A 21,638-nucleotide genomic window follows, 5' to 3' on the forward strand; every position below is an offset into this window, starting at 1 on the left:
GAAAAGCCATTTTCTAACTGTAGTAAATGACTTGCTTATTGATATAGCAACGGAGCTGTTTGGTTTTGCTCAAACAGAGGGGAATAAGTAACTCTGACACTGTTGGCGTACTATTGCCTGGTTTATAAGCCAGCAAAGACTAAATGATCACCTGCCAAACCCTTCGACAGAAGCAGTTTTGTACTTTAAGCTGTAAATAGCTGAGACATATATGAGTTGAAGTCATGAAACCTCGCAAATGTAACATGTAAAGACCCGCTTCCACAATTGTAAAAGAGGTCATCAAACCACTGGTTTGCTGACTGTAACGTCCTGTCGTTACAAGTCTAACCTGATATTATAGTCCCATGACTTTAAAATTGCTGCACTGCTTGTGATAGTTTGCGCAGCCTATCTTTAACCCATGCAGCCTTCTGCTGCTGCTATGGGCATTACTCCCCCTCCCCCCCCCCCTGCCTCCCCATGTTACCTGCAGCGTACTGGGTTCGGGTGCAGGGAGAGTAGGAGAGCGATAGCAGGAGAGCGCTGTATATAGCGCCGGGGAGCCGTCCGGAAGAGCGGGCGGCGTAGAACACAGTCTCCCTGTGTGCGGCATCAGCAGCGTGCAGTGTCTCATTGAAAGAGCGGCCGGCGTCCGTGAGTGACGTGCGGCCGCTCTTTAGCACACAGGACAGTCTCGGCGGCGCCTTGCAGGGAGAGCAGGAGAGCTGTAGTGGTGCCGGGCCATCAGCGCAGTGAAAGCGGCCGGCGTCTGAGTGACGTGCGGCCGCCCTGCGCGTATCATGAATCCTCGTTAAGCGGGACCTCTTCACTCAGCGGCGGCTACAGCACACAGCAGGGCTACAGTATTACACACAGCAGGGCGGCAGCGTGAGCTGACCGCCCTGACATTCCATACCTTGTGCCGTTTTCATGCTTTTTCATGCTGGCTGTTTCAGCCTCCAGCTTCTCATCTGTGATGGGGCTTCTGCTGTAAGCTCCTTGCAGATGTAGATTCTTCCAGCTCTTTGTCTCATCCTGGCTGTGACGGAGCTTCTTTCTGTAAGCTCCGTTCAGTTTGCAGGAGACAGTGGCTGCCTGTGGCTGTGAGGGTGCTCTTTGTGAGGACCGACACGCCATGCGCTTGCTTATAGCGCCTATGGCTGTGAAGGTGCTCTTTGTGAGGACCGACACGCCATGCGCTTGCCTATAGCGCCTGTGGCTGTGAGGGTGCTCTTTGTGAGGACCGACACGCCATCCGCTGCCTTGCAGCGGCACCATCCCGGACCCATGTTTTTCCTAAACTGGGACGGGAAGTGTAAAAATTAAAAATAAAAATAAAAATCTTCTGAAATGTGGCCTTGCCACAAGCCGATGTTCATCTGTGAGCACCGAAAAAACACTGGCAAAGTACACTGAGGTACTTGGGGATATGGAGGGGGGGGAGGGTCCTAAATTTGAATATTCAGTGCCTTTGTTCGGCTACGCCCGTCCATATCCCAAGAGTACTCCAGTGACCCCTAGTGGATGATAAAGAAATTTTAGTTCCACGGTTTTAAGTGGCTCAAACCAATGTGACTTAAGGAAATCCAACACCACGTTGAGATCCCAAGGTGCCACTGGAGGCACAAAAGGGGGCTGAATATGCAGCACTCCTTTAACAAACGTCTGAACTTCAGGCAGTGAAGCCAGTTCTTTTTGGAAGAAAATCGACAGAGCCGAAATCAGGACCTTAATGGAACCTAATTTTAGGCCCATAGTCACCCCTGACTGTAGGAAGTGCAGAAATCGACCCAGCTGAAATTCCTCCGTTGGGGCCCTTCTGGCCTCACACCACGCAACATATTTACGCCATATGCGGTGATAATGGTTTGCGGTCACCTCCTTCCTAGCTTTAATCAGCGTAGGGATGACTTCCTCCGGAATGCCCTTTTCCTTCAGGATCCAGCGTTCAACCGCCATGCCGTCAAACGCAGTCGCGGTAAGTCTTGGAACAGACAGGGTCCCTGCTGCAGCAGGTCCCGTTTGAGCGGCAGAGGCCATGGTTCCTCTGATATCATTTCTTGAAGTTCTGGGTACCAAGCTCTTCTTGGCCAATCCGGAACAATGATTATAGTTCTTACTCTTCTCCTTCTTATTATCCTCAGTACCTTGGGTATGAGAGGAAGAGGAGGGAACACATAAACCGACTGGTACACCCACGGTGTCACTAAAGCGTCCACAGCTATCGCCTGAGGGTCCCTTGACCTGGCGCAATATCTTTTTAGCTTTTTGTTGAGGCGGGACGCCATCATGTCCACCTGTGGCCTTTCCCACCGGTGTACAATCATTTGGAAGACTTCTGGATGAAGTCCCCACTCTCCCGGGTGGAGGTCGTGTCTGCTGAGAAAGTCTGCTTCCCAGTTGTCCACTCCGGGAATGAACACTGCTGACAGTGCTAACACATGATTTTCCGCCCATCGGAGAATCCTTGTGGCTTCTGCCATCGCCATTCTGCTTCTTGTGCCGCCCTGTCGATTTACATGGGCGACCGCCGTGATGTCTGACTGGATCAGCACCGGCTGGTGTTGAAGCAGGGGTCTTGTCTGACTTAGGGCATTGTAAGGGATACTCCATAAGCATCCTCTTGGAAATCTGCAGTTTTTTTATCTGGAGATTCCCAAGCCTTTTCACATAACTCATTTAGCTCATGTGAAGGGGGAAAGGTCACCTCCTGACTTTTTTCCCCATACATATGAACCCTCTTGTCAGGGACTGGGGTTTCCTCTGTGATGTGCAACACATCCTTCATTGCTATAATCATATAACGGATGGCTTTAGCCAATTTAGGCTGTAACTTTGCATCATCATAATCGACACTGGAGTCAGAATCCATGTCGGTATCTGTGTCAACAATTTGGGATAGTGGGCGCTTCTGAGACCCTGACGGCCTCTGCGACATCGGATCAGGCATGGGCTGAGACCCTGATTGTCCTAAGGTTTCAGCTTTATCCAACCTTTTATGCAAGGAATTAACATTATCATTTAAAACCTTCCACATATCCATCCAATCAGGTGTCGGCGGAGACACCACATTCATTTGCTCCCGCTCTGCTTCCACATAGCCTTCCTCGTCAAACATGTCGACACAGGCGTACCGACACACCACACACACAGGGGATGCTCTTTTTTGAAGACAGTTCCCCCACATGGCCCTTTGGAGAGACAGAGAGAGAGTATGCCAGCACACACCCCAGCGCTATATATCCCAGGAATCACACAGTAACTTAGTGTTAACCCAGTAGCTGCTGTATATTATGTTTTTGCGCCTAATTTATGTGCCCCCCCTCTCTTTCTACCCTCTTCTACCGTGAATCTGCAGGGGAGAGCCTGGGGAGCTTCCTCTCAGCGGAGCTGTGGAGAGAAAATGGCGCTGGTGAGTGCTGAGGAAGAAGCCCCGCCCCCTCAGCGGCATTTCTGTACACTATTATGGCGGGGGCTCATACATATATACAGTGCCCAACTGCATATATGTCTAACTTATGCCAAGAGGTCCTAATTGCTGCCCAGGGCGCCCCGCCCTGCACCCTACAGTGACCGGAGTATGTGGGTGTAGTGTGGGAGCAATGGCGCACAGCTGCAGTGCTGTGCGCTACCTCAGTGAAAACTGTAGTCTTCTGCCGCCGATTTCGAAGTCTTCTTGCTTCTTTCACCCGGCTTCTGTCTTCCGGCTCTGCGAGGGGGACGGCGGCGCGGCTCCGGGATCGGACGACAAAGGGTGAGATCCTGTGTACGATCCCTCTGGAGCTAATGGTGTCCAGTAGCCTAAGTAGCAGGACCTATCTTCAGAGAGTAGGGCTGCTTCTCTCCCCTCAGTCCCACGATGCAGGGAGCCTGTTGCCAGCAGATCTCCCTGAAAATAAAAAACCTAACAAAATACTTTCTTATAGCAAGCTCAGGAGAGCTCACCAAGTAGCACCCAGCTCGTCCGGGCACAGATTCAAACTGAGGTCTGGAGGAGGGTCATAGAGGGAGGAGCCAGAGCACACCAGAATCCAAATTCTTTCTTAAAGTGCCCATGTCTCCTGCGGAGCCCGTCTATTCCCCATGGTCCTTACGGAGTCCCCAGCATCCACTAGGACGTTAGAGAAAATAAGAATTTACTCACCGGTAATTCTATTTCTCGTAGTCCGTAGTGGATGCTGGGAACTCCGTAAGGACCATGGGGAATAGCGGGCTCCGAAGGAGGCTGGGCACTCTAGAAAGATTTATGACTACCTGGTGTGCCCTGGCTCCTCCCACTATGACCCTCCTCCAAGCCTCAGTTAGGACACCGTGCCCGGACGAGCAGACATAATAAGGAAGGATTTTGAATCCCGGGTAAGACTCTTACCAGCCACACCAATCACACCGTACAACTCGTGATACTATATCCAGTTTGACAGTATGAAAAACAACTGAGCCTCTCAACAGATGGCTCAACAATAACCCTTTAGTTAACAATAACTATTTACAAGTATTGCAGACAATCCGCACTTGGGATGGGCGCCCAGCATCCACTACGGACTACGAGAAATAGAATTACCGGTGAGTAAATTCTTATTTTCTCCGACGTCCTAGTGGATGCTGGGAACTCCGTAAGGACCATGGGGATTATACCAAAGCTCCCAAACGGGCGGGAGAGTGCGGATGACTCTGCAGCACCGAATGAGAGAACTCCAGGTCCTCCTCAGCCAGGGTATCAAATTTGTAGAATTTTGCAAACGTGTTTGCCCCTGACCAAGTAGCTGCTCGGCAAAGTTGTAAAGCCGAGACCCCTCGGGCAGCCGCCCAAGATGAGCCCACCTTCCTTGTGGAATGGGCATTCACAGATTTTGGCTGTGGCAGGCCTGCCACAGAATGTGCAAGCTGAATTGTACTACAAATCCAGCGAGCAATAGACTGCTTAGAAGCAGGAGCACCCAGCTTGTTGGGTGCATACAGGATAAACAGCGAGTCAGATTTTCTGACTCCAGCCGTCCTGGAAACATATTTTCAGGGCCCTGACAACGTCTAGCAACTTGGAGTCCTCCAAATCCTTAGTAGCCGCAGGAACCACAATAGGCTGGTTCAGGTGAAACGCTGACACCACCTTAGGGAGAAATTGGGGACGAGTCCTCAATTCCGCCCTATCCATATGGAAAATCAGATAAGGGCTTTTACATGACAAAGCCGCCAATTCTGACACTCGCCTGGCTGAAGCCAAGGCCAATAACATGACCACTTTCCACGTGAGATTTCAGATCCACGGTTTTTAGTGGCTCAAACCAATGTGATTTTAAGAAGCTCAACATCACGTTGAGATCCCAAGGTGCCACAGGAGGCACAAATGGGGGCTGAATATGCAGCACTCCTTTCACAAATGTCTGAACTTCAGGTACTGAAGCTAGTTCTTTTTGAAAGAAGATCGACAGAGCCGAGATCTGTACTTTAATGGAGCCTAGTTTTAGGCCCATATTCACTCCTGCTTGCAGGAAATGCAGAAATCGACCTAGTTGAAATTCCTCTGTTGGGGCCTTTTTGGCCTCGCACCATGCAACATATTTCCGCCATATGCGGTGATAATGCTTTGCCGTAACATCTTTCCTGGCCTTAATAAGCGTAGGAATGACTTCCCCCGGAATACCCTTTTCTTTTAGGATCCGGTGTTCAACCGCCATGCCGTCAAACGCAGCCGCGGTAAGTCTTGGAACAGACAGGGCCCCTGCTGTAGCAGGTCCTGTCTGAGCGGTAGAGGCCACGGGTCCTCTGAGAGCATCTCTTGAAGTTCCGGGTACCACGCTCGTCTTGGCCAATCCGGAACCACGAGAATGGTGTTTACTCCTCGCTTTCTTACTATTCTCAATACCTTTGGTATGAGAGGCAGAGGAGGGAACACATAAACCGACTGGTACACCCACGGTGTCACTAGAGCGTCCACAGCTACCGCCTGAGGGTCCCTTGACCTGGCGCAATATCTTTTTAACTTTTTGTTGAGGCGGGACGCCATCATGTCCACCTGTGGTTTTTCCCAACGGTTTACCAGCATCTGAAAGACTTCTGGATGAAGTCCCCACTCTCCCGGGTGGAGGTCGTGTCTGCTGAGGAAGTCTGCTTCTTAGTTGTCCACTCCCGGAATGAACACTGCTGACAGTGCCAGTACATGATTCTCCGCCCATCGGAGAATTTTTGTGGCTTCTGCCATCGCCATCCTGCTTCTTGTGCCGCCCTGTCGATTTACATGGGCGACTGCCGTGATGTTGTCTGACTGGATCAGTACCGGCTGGTGTAGAAGCAGGGATTTTGCTTGACTTAGGGCATTGTAGATGGCCCTTAGTTCCAGAATATTTATGTGAAGGGAAGTCTCCTGACTCGACCCTAGTCCTTGGAAGTTTCTTCCCTGTGTGACTGCCCCCTAGCCTCGAAGGCTGGCATCAGTGGTCACCAGGACCCAGTCCTGTATGCCGAATCTGCGGCCCTCTAGAAGATGGGCACTCTGCAGCCACCACAGTAGAGACACCCTGGTTGTTGGAGACAGGGTTATCAAGCGATGCATCTGAAGATGCGATCCGGACCACTGGTCCAACAGGTCCCACTGAAAGATTCTGGCATGGAACCTGCCGAAGGGAATTGCTTCGTAAGAAGCCACCATCTTTCCCAGGACCCGCGTGCAGCGATGCACTGATACCTGTTTTGGTTTCAGGAGGTCTCTGACTAGAGATGACAACTCCCTGGCTTTCTCCTCCGGGAGAAACACTTTCTTCTGGACTGTATCCAGAATCATACCCAGGAACAGTAGCCGTGTCGTCGGAACCAGCTGTGACTTTGGGATATTCAGAATCCAGCCGTGCTGGTGCAGCACCTCCTGAGATAGTGCTACTCCCACCAACAACTGTTCCTTGGACCTCGCTTTTATTAGGAGATCGTCCAAGTATGGGATAATTAAAACTCCCTGTCTTCGAAGGAGTATCATCATTTCCGCCATAACCTTGGTAAATACCCTCGGTGCCGTGGACAGTCCAAACAGCAGCGTCTGGAATTGGTAATGGCAATCCTGTACCACAAATCTGAGGTACTCCTGGTGAGGATGGTAAATGGGGACATGCAAGTAAGCATCCTTGATGTCCAGGGATACCATGTAATCCCCCTCGTCCAGGCTTGCAATAACCGCCCTGAGCGATTCCATCTTGAACTTGAATTTCTTTATGTACGTGTTCAAGGATTTCAAATTTAGAATGGGTCTCACCGAACCGTCCGGTTTCGGTACCACAAATAGTGTGGAAATGGAATAATAACCCCGGCCTTGTTGAAGTAGGGGTACCTTGATTATCACCTGCTGGGAATACAGCTTGTGAATTGCCGCTAGCACCGCCTCCCTGTCTGAGGGAACAATCGGCAAGGCAGATTTTAGGAAGCGGTGGGGTGGGGACGCCTCGAATTCCAGCTTGTACCCCTGAGATACTATTTGCAGGATCCAGGGATCCACCTGTGAGCGAAACCACTGATCGCTGAAATTTTTGAGGCGACCCCCCACCGTACCTGGCTCCGCCTGTGGAGCCCCACCGTCATGCGGCGGACTTGGACGAAGAAGCGGGGGAGGACTTTTGCTCCTGGGAACCTGCTGTTTGTTGCAGCCTTTTTCCCCTACCTCTGCCTCTGGACAGAAAGGACCCGCCTTTTCCACGCCTGTTTTTCTGGGTCCGAAAGGACTGAACCTGATAAAACGGCGCCTTCTTAGGCTGTGAGGGGACATGGGGTAAAAACGCTGACTTCCCAGACGTTGCTGTGGAAACTAGGTCCGAGAGACCATCCCCAAATAATTCCTCACCCTTATACGGTAACACTTCCATGTGCTTTTTTGAATCTGCATCTCCTGTCCACTGGCGAGTCCATAAGCCTCTCCTAGCAGAAATGGACAATGCACTTACTTTAGATGCCAGTCGGCAGATTTCCCTCTGTGCATCTCTCATATATAAGACCGAGTCTTTTATATGGTCTATGGTTAACAGGATCGGGTCTCTGTCTAATGTGTCAATATTTTCTGACAGTTTATCTGACCACGCAGCGGCAGCACTGCACATCCAAGCTGACGCAATAGCTGGCCTAAGTATAATGCCTGTGTGTGTATATACAGACTTCAGGATCGCCTCCTGCTTTCTATCAGTAGGTTCCTTGAGGGCGGCCGTATCCGGAGACGGTAGTGCCACCTTTTTAGACAAATGTGTGAGCGCTTTATCCACCCTAGGAGGTGTTTCCCAACGTGACCTATCCTCTGGCGGGAAAGGGAACGCCATTAGTACCTTCTTAGGAATTACCAATTTTTTATCAGGGAAAGCCCACGCTTCTTCACACACTTCATTTAATTCCTCTGACGGGGGAAAGACTACCCTTTTTAGTGGTACCTGTATTTATATCAGAAATGTGTAACACCTCTTTCATTGCCTCAATCATGCAGTGAATGGCCTTAGTGGGCATCAGGTTAGACTCGTCGTCGACACTGGTGTCAGTATCAGTGTCGACATCTGGGTCTGCTTGAGGTAGCGAGCGTTTTAGAGCCCCTGACGACCCCTGCGACGCCTGAGCAGGCACGAGCTGAGAAGTCGGCTGTCCCACATTTGGCATGTCGTTGATTTTCTTATATAAAGGAGTCTATACGTGCACTCATTACTTTCCATAAGCCCATCCACTCAGGTGTCTGCCCCGCAGGGGGTGACATCCCTTCTAAGGGCATCTGCTCCGCCTCCACATCATTATCCTCATCAAACATGTCGACACAGCCGTACCGACACACCGCACACACACAAGGAATGCTCCGAATGAGGACAGGACCCACAAAAGCCCTTTGGGGGGACAGAGTGAGAGTATGCCAGCACACACCAGAGCGCTATATAATGCAGGGACTAACTGAGTTATGTCCCCTATAGCTGCTTTTTATATTATATATCTATTGCGCCTAAATTTAGTGCCCCCCCTCTCTGTTTTTACCCTGTTCTGAAGTGTAGACTGCAGGGGAGAGCCAGGGAGCTTCCTTCCAGCGGATCTGTGAAGGAGAAATGGCGCCAGTGTGTCTGAGGGAGATAGCTCCGCCCCTTTTCAGCGGCCTATTCTCCCGCTTTTTCCTGGATTCTGGCAGGGGTATTTACCACATATATAGCCTCTGGGGCTATATATTGTGGAATTTTGCCAGCCAAGGTGTTTTTTATTGCTGCTCAGGGCGCCCCCCCCAAGCGCCCTGCACCCTCAGTGACCGGAGTGTGAAGTGTGCATGAGGAGCAATGGCGCACAGCTGCAGTGCTGTGCGCTACCTTGGTGAAGACTGATGTCTTCTGCCGCCGTTTTTCCGGACCTCTTCTTGCTTCTGGCTCTGTAAGGGGGACGGCGGCGCGGCTCCGGGACCGAACACCAAGGACTGGGCCTGCGGTCGATCCCTTTGGAGCTAATGGTGTCCAGTAGCCTAAGAAGCCCAATCCGGCTGCAAGCAGGCGAGTTCGCTTCTTCTCCCCTTAGTCCCTCGCTGCAGTGAGCCTGTTGCCAGCAGGTCTCACTGAAAATAAAAAACCTTAACTATACTTTCTTTCTAAGGGCTCAGGAGAGCCCCTAGTGTGCATCCAACCTCGGCTGGGCACGAAATCTAACTGAGGCTTGGAGGAGGGTCATAGTGGGAGGAGCCAGTGCACACCAGGTAGTCATAAATCTTTCTAGAGTGCCCAGCCTCCTTCGGAGCCCGCTATTCCCCATGGTCCTTACGGAGTTCCCAGCATCCACTAGGACGTCAGAGAAATACGGTTAAGAACAACATACGAGTAAGTTGATGGGGTACACTGCGTGCAGAAACCTTATTGAGGCCAAGCTTTTTGTGGAGTATCAAGTGGATGTATCCAATGAGATGCCCATCTTCTTTAACTGGGCCACAGTCACCCTATCGTTCACCTCAACTTTGGCCCACTCTACAGCCACTGTCCTCAGTGATGGCGGACACAGGTCTACCGCAGCGCTCCTCTTCTTCCATGGACCGTCTCCTGTGCAAGCCACTAAAAGAACAGTGGATTGAGGCGGTGATTGCAGACCACTCTTCTAGCCGCAGAGGATCATGGCTCCAGTGGCCTCTGTTGAACTCCATAACAAGTCTGAAGAAAGTGAACATGCCAACTTCTTTAGTGTGCAGTGCTGCTTACGTACGGTTCTGTGCCTTGAAATTTCCCAAGAACTTTAGTCAGAGATTACAGCTCACAACCAGACAGTCAGATTGTGTAGTGTTCACGCTAGGCTGTTTCAGCAGGGCCGTGCCCTGACCGATTTTTAAAGGGCAAAATGCGCCCTGCCCCTTCAGCAGCGCCCTGCTAAAACAGCTTGCCGACATGAAAAGATGCCATGCGCACGGCATCTATTCACAGGAAAGGGAGCAGTTGGGGGAAACCCAGCACGCACGCCGCCACAAGTACTGCGACAGGCTGGGCATGCCCCCACTAGTGTTGTGGAGGTGGAGGGGCAGGGCCCCTCTCCCATCCTGGCCAGCCACGGCTCCTTTCCGCGAGCAAAGTTCTGTGCAACACTGCACCGACACAATGTCACCCACAAATTCAGAAAAACAGTTACAGTACAGGCAAGAGTAGTGTGTATAACAGAGGAAGCCAACTTGTGGCACTAACATCTCAGCATGACATGCCAGTTATAGCATGCCTTAACACCAAAACTCTGGCAGAGCATGCAGGGATGTGTAGCTCTACAGTAGCTGGCATACCACAAAATGCCTAACCTTGGGTCTACCACGTGGGAGTATTTAACATGTGGTCCTTTAGCTACACCTCCCAGCATCACCTGCCACAGCTTTACCATGCCCTAACAGCAAAACTGTTGCAGGGTATGCTGGGATGTGTAGTTCTACAGCAGCTGTAGGGCTTCATGATGAATACCACTGGGCTACATATTTCATAATTTAATTGTGACTTAGCATCAATTTTGTATTGGATAATGCGATTGTAGAGGATCTACCGATAGAGGGAATGTTTTAATAATTCAAATCCTTTCTTTAAACCAGGTGTGGGGAACCTTTGGCCCTTCAGCTGTTGTTGAACTACACATACCAGAATGCCTTGCTACAGTTTTGCTATTTGGCCATGCTAAAACTGTTACAGGGTATGCTGGGATGTGTAGTTCAACAACAGCTGGAGGGCTGAGGGTTCCCCATTCCTGGTTTAAACCCTGGATTCATTTACCCCAGGCATCATTTCAACTGTAAAAGCTGGAGAGCAGCGGGCACGGAATACATCGCTATAGCCACTCTCCTTCCCTCGCCTGTGGTAGCCCCATGCAGACAATTCAGCATCTCAGATGTCACTGTTGGACCCTCGATGTCCTTCCCAGGTCATTTTAGAAACGGGTGGCCAGGCACATGAAGTCACAGGCACAACATTACGACTAACTTGTAATGCTGGAGAGGACATGAGCAGTGCGTAGGTAGAGTATATACAATCTGTCAGATTGTGAACTGTAATCTCTGACTAAAGTTCCTTGTGAAATGTCAAGGCACAGAACCGTATATTAGCAGCACCGCACGCCGAACAAGTCAGCATGATCACTTCCTTCACAAACTCGTTATGGAGCTCAACAGAGGCCAATGGAGAGACATGATCTTCTACAACTAAAAAAAGTGATCTGCGACAGCAGGAGTGTTCCAACAGACTATGAGCTGCTTTTGGGGACGAAGCACCATCTTGAAACAGTGTTTGAGTGGTTTGCAGAATTTTGGTGCAGAAATCAGTGCATGGAAGATGAGGAGCACTGCGGCAGACCTGTGTCCACCATTACCAAGGACAATGTTGCTACCATGCAGACCGTAGTTGAGTTGGACGCCAGGTTGATCGTGACCCAGTTAGAGAAGGAGATAGGTATCACATCGGGATCTATCCGCTTGATAGTCCACATAAAGCTTGGCCTGAGCAAGGTTTCTGCATGCTGCGTGCCACATAAGCTGATTCGAGAATAGGTAACTTTGTGCCGCAACATGCTGGCCAGGTTTGATGGTGGTCGCTCATACTCCGAATCCTGGAATTAGTTTCAACCCCGAGACCAAGCAGTGGACCCCAGTTGGAGGTACGCCGCCACAGAAGTTTTGATGCGAGTGCAGAGTGGCCATTGGCCAAACAGATGGTGGCTATTTTTGTGGCCAAGACTGGTCAGTGATTGCAAAAACGCGCTATGGCACGTATTTTACCCAGAAACGGCCACCCGGGACTCACATTTAGAAGATGAGCTGGTCCCACAGGACGCGCTCATCTGAATATGTGTTTGCATCGCGCAAGCCAGTCAGCGGCACGCAGGAGTTCACTGGCTGTTTCCTCAGCCAATCACCTCCTGTAGTCTCCAGCCAATCACAGCCTGCAGTGTCTCCCGCCAGTCCGCCCGCTTTGAATCCTGCTCCCCTCTGCGCGCTGACCTGGGCTCTGCCGCGCTGACAGACTGGCCCCGCTCATCCGGCACAGCTCCACATCCTCCCTGCTGCCCGCTCCGCCGCCAGCACCAAGAGACTGGCCACGCTCACCAGGCACAGAACCCTCCTTCGCAACGGTGAGTACCGCTCCGCATCTGCCCACCCCCCTCCCTTCCTCAGCGGCATGTGTGCCCGGGCTGCAGTAGGCTGAGTGTGGTTGTTGGTGAATGGTCTTGCTGAAGGTTTCCCGTGACACTGGGGGGCGGGGGGTGCAATGTGCCTCAGTGCTCTACTGGGCGCAATGTGCCTCAGTGCTCTACCGGGTGCAATGTGTATAACACGCTCTTCCTGGTGCATTGTGTCTACGTGCTCTGCCTGGCGCAATGTGTATAATGACGTGCTCTGCCTGGCGCAATGTGTATAATGACGTGCTCTGCCTGGCGCAATGTGTATAATGACGTGCTCTGCCTGGCGCAATGTGTATAATGACGTGCTCTGCCTGGCGCAATGTGTATAATGACGTGCTCTGCCTGGCGCAAAGTGTATAATGACGTGCTCTGCTTGGCGCAATGTGTATAATGACGTGCTCTGCCTGGCGCAATGTGTATAATGACGTGCTCTGCCTGGCGCAAAGTGTATAACGTACTGTACCTGGAGCAAAGTGTATAACGTACTGTACCTGAAGCAAAGTGTATAACGTGCTGTACCTGGAGTAAAGTGTATAACGCCCCTAAAATTTTGCAGCGCGCACTGCCTATACTTTGAGGTCTGGGAGGTGGAACACCAATTCACTTTCTGCCTAATGGCACCAAAATGTCTAGTTACAGCTCTGGTGCAGGGTATCCTGCATGCTACACAGCCCAGCAGCATTGTCACCCCATCCCCCCACCTTGCAACACTTTCGTAGTGTCCAAACAAGATTAAGATTAATAAGAACCTTCATTACGATGGGACCCAGAAAAAGACCGGTAGGACCCCAATTTTTAAAAGTGAGGGGTCCCTGGGAGCCACTTTTTTTTTTGGGCTCAGTGCAATCACTGCTGGTCATGTAGCTACCGTACCATTCGTGCAGCAGCACACTGCCACTGGGGACTGACACGCCAACCTATGCCTGCAGCAAGAGCTGGCAGCCATTGCAAGCACCATCCAAGAACTCGCGCTCATGGTGCCCTTCTCCATCATGACAATGCACTGCCCATGAGTCCAGGAAAGTGGTGGATTTTATGATACATGAATACATCCAGGAGCTTTGTCATCCCATATACAGTCCAGACCTGGCCCCCGGCAACGTCTTCGTGTTCCCACAAATCAAGCGCAAACTGCGTGGGATTTGTTTTGAGTCACCAAGAAACTGCAGTGGAGACCTCCATCCAGCATGTAAGGCATACCTGCTTTGGACTGGTCCAGCTGCTTCACCAAGTGGTTTGAGCACATACAACTGTGCATAGACGCCTCTAGCAATTTCTATAAAACAGGGAAAAAAATAATGTTCACTTTCTAAATAAAAATTATTTTTGTGCTCCCGGAAAATTACTGCACACTTACTGGTCAGCTGCTCGATGGGTCGCCCTGACGTCACACCCGGGCAGGCATTTGAATCTGCCTGTCCAGCTTTGACATCAGTAAGCACACAGCCAGATGCACCGCTATATCTGTGCTGCAGGACTGACGCCTTATATCTGACGTCGCTCCAGCGTATATCCAAGTTCAGGGCACCAGAAATACCTGGGTGGGCAAATGTTCCAGACCTCATGGCATCTACCAAAGAATAACTGCACCCACTTACACCTGTATCCCCCCCCCCCCCCCCCCATTATTCTGACAGCAACCTGCACCCTTGTATGCCAAAATACCTAAAACACACCGGTCTCCTGTAATGCACCTACACCGGCTCCTGTAATGCACGTACGTGCACCCACAGCCCAAATGCATACCTCCCAACATGACCCTCTCCAGGAGGGACATAATGCTCTGCTCCTGGACTGCCCTATTCATTTATGCTTGCCATCACCTGTGCTGAAACACCTTTCTTATCTATTCACCTGTTCAAAACAGGTGCCAGCAATCATAAATTAACGATCCACGTGGACTACGATTGGAACGGTAAAGTGTGCCGAGCGAAGCAGAGCCATGCGAGGGGACGCGGTGCACTAATTTGGGATCCCGGTCACTCTACGAAGAAAACGACACCAAAAAAAAATAAAAAATCCTCATGTCGACCTCTAGACCTGTCAACCTAGCACATGTCGACCTAGAAGCCCTGTCGACCTTCCATCCATGTCGACCTAGTGACTGTCGACCTATAGTGGTCGACCTAAACATTGTCGACCTAGACACTGTCGATTTGATGAACCACACCCGGCGTGGATACTAGAGCAACTGTCCCGCTGGCGTAGCTCCTCCCCCTTGTGTCGTAGCTCCTCCCACTAACGGAAAAGGTCCCTTAGGCCACTTGGATCTAGCCTCTACGTCCCTTAGGCCACTTGGATCTAGCCTCAACCGTATGCAAATGTCAGCTGCACTCCCACCCCATGTGACATAACCCCTTTCTGACACCGGGACAGAACCCAAGCTGCACATAGACACATCAATGCCCTCCATCTACTTACACCCGATCTACCGCCACCACCAAGTCCGTGACAGTCCGCTGTGGCCTCAGCTTCCTCCCACCCTGGCAGCAGCAAGACGCCGACTTCCGTCTCTCCAGTAGCACGCGTCTTCCGGTATCCACCACGTGACTACTAAATCACACAGCGAGGGGGCGGGGGAAGGTGACGGATGGAGGTGGGAGGGGAAGGTGACGGGTTAGGGGGGTGCGAGATCCGCGCGACAGCAGGAGCACTACTGCGCAGCGCCCTCCACTGGCAGCAGGTTACTGGTACAAGTCAGCAGGAGACGCACGATACATGATGCGTGTAGAAGTGTGGCAGGTGTGTAATGTCACACACGCCATCCCTCCATCTTCAGCACATAATATAGCAGGAGGTACGTGTCACAGCCCTGAGGTCCTGGGTATGATACACACCAAGGGCATAGTACTGTGGAGTTTGTATGTCCTCCCTATGGCAATAAATAATTTGCCAGAGTAAATCCAGGTCAGGAATACGATGAAGTTAGCTTCTTATTCGGCCAGCTTCTTATTCACTTCTTATTCGAGCTCCAGCTTCTTATTCAGATCATTCAGTTTTGCAAGGGTTAATGAGTCTTGGGCAACACATTTGACAAATGAAATTGACAGAGTAGGGTCCCTTTCATATGACCAACATGTATTTTGGCTTGCCCAACGCTGGTTTGGGCATGAAATACGCTGGCAAAGTGGGCACATACACTATAATTCACCATTTTGAATAAGTAGCTGTAGTTTTGCAAGGGTTAACGAGTCTCGGGCAACAATTTTGACACCTGAAATCAAGTGAGTCGGGTCACTTGCATATGACCCACATGTATTTTTCCTTGCCCAACACTGGTTTGGGCATGAAATACGCTGGCAAGGTGGGCACATACACGATATTATAATTTACTATTTCTCTGACGTCCTAAGTGGATGCTGGGACTCCGTAAGGACCATGGGGAATAGCGGCTCCGCAGGAGACTGGGCACAACTAAGAAACTGGTGGTAGCTTGGGCTTCTTAGGCTACTGGACACCATTAGCTCCAGAGGGATCGACCGCATGGAACCGGCCTTGATGTTCGGTCCCGGAGCCGCGCCGCCGGCCCCCTTACAGAGCCAGAAGCAAGAAGTGATCCGGAAAATCGGCGACAGAAGACTCCTGTCTTCAACAAGGTAGCGCACAGCACTGCAGCTGTGCGCCATTGCTCCTCATGCACACCTCACACTGCGGTCACTGATGGGTGCAGGGCGCTGGGGGGGAGGGCCCCCTGAGCAGCAATATAAACACCTTGCATGGCAAAAATCATCACAATATATAGCCCCAGAGGCTATATATGTGATAAAGTACCCCTACCAGAATTCCTGAAAAAAGCGGGAGAAGTCCGCGAAAAAGTGGGCGGAACTATCTCCCTCAGCACACTGGCGCCATTTCTCCCTCACAGCTCCGCTGGAATGAAGCTCCCTGGCTCTCCCCTGCAGTCTACACTACAGAAGGGTAAAAAAGAGAGGGGGGGCAGTAAATTTAGGCGCAATATACATATATAGCAGCTATAAGGGGATATAATTTAGTTAATCCCTGTATTATATAGCGCTCTGGTGTGTGCTGGCATACTCTCTCTCTGTCTCCCCAAAGGGCTTTGTGGGGTCCTGTCTCCTGTCAGAGCATTCCCTGTGTGTGTGCGAAGTGTCGGTACGGCTGTGTCGACATGTTTGATGAGGAGGCTTATGTGGAGGGGGAGCAGATGCCTATAAATGTGTTGTCACCCCCTGCGGGGCAGACACCTGAGTGGATGGACTTGTGGAAGGAATTACGTGAAAGTGTCGACTCCTTACATAAAAAATTTGATGACATGCCAAATGCGGGACAGCCGGCTTCTCAGCTCGTGCCTGCCCAGACGTCTCAAAGGCCATCAGGGGCTCTAAAACGCCCGCTACCTCAGATGGCAGACACAGATGTCGACACGGATACTGATACCAGTGTCAACGACGAAGAGACTAATGTAATGTCCAATAGGGCCACTCGTTACATGATTGAGGCAATAAAAAATGTTTTACACATTTCTGATGTGACCCCAGGTACCACAAAAAAGGGTATTATGTTTGGAGAGAAAAAACTACCAGTAGTTTTTCCCCCTTCTGAAGAATTAAATGAAGTGTGTGAAGTAGCGTGGGCTTGCCCAGATAAAAAGTTACTAATGGCGTACCCTTTCCCGCCAGAGGATAGGTCACGTTGGGAAACACCCCCTAGGATGGATAAAGCGCTTACACGCTTATCAAAAAAGGTGGCACTACCGTCTCCGGATACGGCCGCCCTAAAGGAACCTGCTGATAGAAAGCAGGAGGCTCTTCTGAAGGCTATATATACACACACTGGTATTATACTGAGACCAGCTATTGCTTCAGCATGGATGTGCAGTGCTGCAGCTGCGTGGTCAGATTCCCTGTCAGAAAACATTGACACCCTAGACAGGGACACTATATTGCTAAACATAGAGCATATTAAAGACGCTGTCTTATACATGAGAGATGCACAGAGGGTTATTTGCCGGCTGGCATCTAAAATAAGTGCACTGTCCATTTCTGCCAGGAGAGGGTTATGGACTCGGCAGTGGACAGGGGATGCAGATTCTAAAAGGCACATGGAAGTTTTGCCTTATAAGGGTGAGGAGTTGTTCGGGGATGGTCTTTCAGACCTAGTGTCCACAGCAACGGCTGGGAAGTCAGCATTTTTACCACATGTCCCCTCACAACCAAAGAAAGCACCGTATTATCAGGTACAGTCCTTTCGTCCCCAAAAGAGCAGGCGGGGTAGAGGCGCGTCCTTTCTGCCCAGAGGCAGAGGTAGGGGAAAAAAGCTGCAGCATACAGCCAGTTCCCAGGAACAAAAGTCCTCCCCCGCTTCTTCGTCTAAGTCCGCCGCATGACGCTGGGGCTCAACAGGCGGAGCCAGGTACGGTGGGGGCCCGTCTCAAAAACTTCAGCAATCAGTGGGCTCGCTCACAAGTAGATCCCTGGATCCTTCAAGTGGTATCTCAGGGGTACAGGCTGGAATTCGAGACATTTCCCCCCCGCCGTTTCCTCAAATCTGCCTTGCCAACAACTCCCTCAGGCAGGGAGGCTGTGATAGAGGCAATTCACAAGCTGTTTTCCCAGCAGGTGATAGTCAAGGTGCCCCTACTTCAACAAGGACGGGGTTACTATTCCACAATGTTTGTGGTACCGAAACCGGACAGTTCGGTGAGACCCATTTTAAATTTGAAATCCTTGAACACATATATAAAAAAATTCAAGTTCAAGATGGAATCGCTCAGGGCGGTTATTGCAAGCCTGGACGAGGGGGATTACATGGTATCACTGGACATCAAGGATGCTTACCTGCATGTCCCCATTTACCATCCTCACCAGGAGTACCTCAGATTTGTGGTACAGGATTGTCATTACCAATTCCAGACGTTGCCGTTCGGCCTGTCCACGGCACCGAGGGTATTTACCAAGGTAATGGCCGAAATGATGATACTCCTTCGAAAAAAGGGAGTTTTAATTATCCCATACTTGGACGATCTCCTGATAAAGGCGAGGTCCAGGGAGCAGTTGTTGGTCGGCGTAGCACTATCTCAGGAGGTGCTACACCAGCACGGTTGGATTCTAAATATTCCAAAGTCACAGCTGGTTCCCGCGACACGTCTACTGTTCCTGGGGATGATTCTGGACACAGTCCAGAAAAAAGTGTTTCTCCCGGAGGAGAAAGCCAATGAGCTGTCATCTCTAGTCAGAGGCCTCCTGAAACCAAAACAGGTGTCGGTGCATCACTGCACGCGAGTCCTGGGAAAGATGGTAGCTTCCTACGAAGCAATTCCATTCGGCAGGTTCCATGCCAGAACTTTTCAGTGGGACCTGTTGGACAAGTGGTCCGGATCGCATCTTCAGATGCATCGGTTGATAACCCTGTCTCCAAGGACCAGAGTATCTCTGCTGTGGTGGCTGCAAAGGGCTCATCTTCAAGAGGGCCGCAGATTCGGCATACAGGACTGGGTCCTGGTGACCACGGACGCCAGCCTTCGAAGTTGGGGGGCAGTCACACAGGGAAGAAACTTCCAAGGACTTTGGTCAAATCAGGAGACTTCCCTACACATAAATGTTCTGGAACTGAGGGCCATTTACAATGCCCTAAGTCAGGCAAAACCCCTGCTTCAAAACCAGCCGGTTCTGATCCAGTCAGACAACATCACGGCAGTCGCCCATGTAAACCGACAGGGCGGCACAAGAAGCAGGACGGCGATGGCAGAAGCCACAAGGATTCTCCGATGGGCGGAAAGTCACGTGTTAGCACTGTCAGCAGTGTTCATTCCGGGAGTGGACAACTGGGAAGCAAACTTCCTCAGCAGGCACGACCTCCACCCGGGAGAGTGGGGACTTCATCCAGAAGTCTTCCAACTGATTGTAAACCGTTGGGAAAGGCCACAGGTGGACATGATGGCGTCCCGCCTAAACAAAAAGCTAGAAAAATATTGCGCCAGGTCAAGGGACCCTCAGGCGATAGCTGTAGACGCTCTAGTGACACCGTGGGTGTACCGGTCGGTTTATGTGTTCCCCCCTCTTCCTCTCATACCCAAGGTACTGAGGATAATAAGGAAAAGAGGAGTAAGAACTATACTCATTGTTCCGGATTGGCCAAGAAGAGCTTGGTACCGGAACTTCAAGAATTGATCTCAGAGGACTCATGGCCTCTGCCGCTCAGACAGGACCTGCTGCTGCAGGGGCCCTGTCTGTTCCAAGACTTACCGCGGCTACGTTTGACGGCATGGCGGTTGAACACCGGATCCTAAAAGAAAAAGGTATTCCGGAGGAAGTCATTCCTACGCTCATTAAAGCTAGAAAAGATGTAACCGTACAACATTATCACGGCATATGGCGAAAATATGTTGCGTGGTGTGAGGCCAGGAAGGCCCCAACGGAGGAATTTCAGCTGGGTCGATTTCTGCACTTCCTACAGTCAGGGGTGACTATGGGCCTAAAACTGGATTCCATTAAGGTCCAGATTTCGGCTCTGTCGATTTTCTTCCAAAAAGAACTGGCTTCACTGCCTGAAGTTCAGACATTTGTTAAGGGAGTGCTGCATATTCAGCCTCCTTTTGTGCCTCCAGTGGCACCGTGGGACCTCAACGTGGTGTTGGGTTTCCTGAAGTCACATTGGTTTGAGCCACTTAAAACCGTGGATTTAAAATATCTCACGTGGAAAGTGGTCATGCTTTTGGCCTTGGCTTCGGCTAGGCGAGTGTCAGAATTGGCGGCTTTGTCGTGTAAAAGCCCCTATTTGATTTTCCATATGGATAGGGCAGAATTGAGGACTCGTCCCCAGTTTCTCCCTAAGGTGGTATCAGCTTTTCACTTGAACCAACCCATTGTTGTGCCTGCGGCTACTAGGGACTTGGAGGACTCCAAGTTACTGGACGTAGTCAGGGCCTTGAAAATTTATGTTTCCAGGACGGCTGGAGTCAGGAAGACTGACTCGCTATTTATCCTGTATGCACCCAACAAACTGGGTGCTCCTGCTTCGAAGCAGACTATTGCTCGCTGGATTTGTAGCACAATTCAGCTTGCGCATTCTGCGGCTGGCCTGCCGCAGCCTAAATCTGTAAAAGCCCATTCCACGAGGAAAGTGGGCTCTGCTTGGGCGGCTGCCCGAGGGGTCTCGGCTTTACAACTTTGCCGAGCTGCTACTTGGTCAGGGGCAAACACTTTTGCAAAATTCTACAAATTTGATACCCTGGCTGAGGAGGACCTTGAGTTCTCTCATTCGGTGCTGCAGAGTCATCCGCACTCTCCCGCCCGTTTGGGAGCTTTGGTATAATCCCCATGGTCCTTACGGAGTCCCAGCATCCACTTAGGACGTCAGAGAAAATAAGATTTTACTCACCGGTAAATCTATTTCTCGTAGTCCGTAGTGGATGCTGGGCGCCCGTCCCAAGTGCGGACTGTCTGCAATACTTGTATATAGTTATTGTTAACTAAAGGGTTATTGTTGAGCCATCTGTTGAGAGGCTCTGTTATGTTCATACTGTTAACTGGGTATAATATCACGAGTTATACGGTGTGATTGGTGTGGCTGGTATGAGTCTTACCCGGGATTCAAAATCCTTCCTTATTGTGTCAGCTCTTCCGGGCACAGTATCCTAACTGAGGTCTGGAGGAGGGTCATAGTGGGAGGAGCCAGTGCACACCAGTTAGTCCTAAAGCTGTCTTAGTTGTGCCCAGTCTCCTGCGGAGCCGCTATTCCCCATGGTCCTTACGGAGTCCCAGCATCCACTACGGACTACGAGAAATAGATTTACCGGTGAGTAAAATCTTATTTTTGAATAAGTAGCTGTAGTTTTGCAAGGGTTAACGAGTCTCGGGCAACAATTTTGACACCTGAAATCAAGTGAGTCGGGTCATTTGCATATGACTCACATGGATTTTGCCTTGCCCAACACTGGTTTGGGCATGAAATACGCTGCCCAAGTGGGCACCTTAACACTATCATTTTCTATTATGAATAAGTAGCTATAGTTTGGCAAGGGTTAACAAGTCTCGGGCAACAATTTTGACACCTGAAATCAACAGAGTCGGGTCACTTGCATA

The 21,638-nt window shown here is 50.7% G+C and overlaps 1 protein-coding gene across 7 annotated transcripts in view; it reads right to left on the minus strand.

Moving 5' to 3' along the window:
• CCDC9 (coiled-coil domain containing 9) overlaps nucleotides 1-15,275 on the minus strand; it is a 172,852-nt gene extending 157,577 nt beyond the window's left edge. For 4 of the 7 annotated variants that reach the window (XM_063937636.1, XM_063937637.1, XM_063937634.1 and 1 more), the window contains exons 1-2: nucleotides 15,016-15,275; nucleotides 13,795-13,870 (exon numbers count right to left, since the gene is read on the minus strand). The gene's annotated coding sequence lies outside the window, so the exon portion shown is untranslated. The remainder of the gene's footprint in view (nucleotides 1-13,794; nucleotides 13,871-15,015) is intronic. The other 3 variants (XM_063937635.1, XM_063937639.1, XM_063937640.1) reach the window with 2 other exon arrangements.
• Nucleotides 15,276-21,638: the final 6,363 nt, after the last annotated feature.

Source organism: Pseudophryne corroboree, chromosome 8, assembly GCF_028390025.1.
Source record: "Pseudophryne corroboree isolate aPseCor3 chromosome 8, aPseCor3.hap2, whole genome shotgun sequence".
Classification (NCBI taxonomy): domain Eukaryota; kingdom Metazoa; phylum Chordata; class Amphibia; order Anura; family Myobatrachidae; genus Pseudophryne; species Pseudophryne corroboree.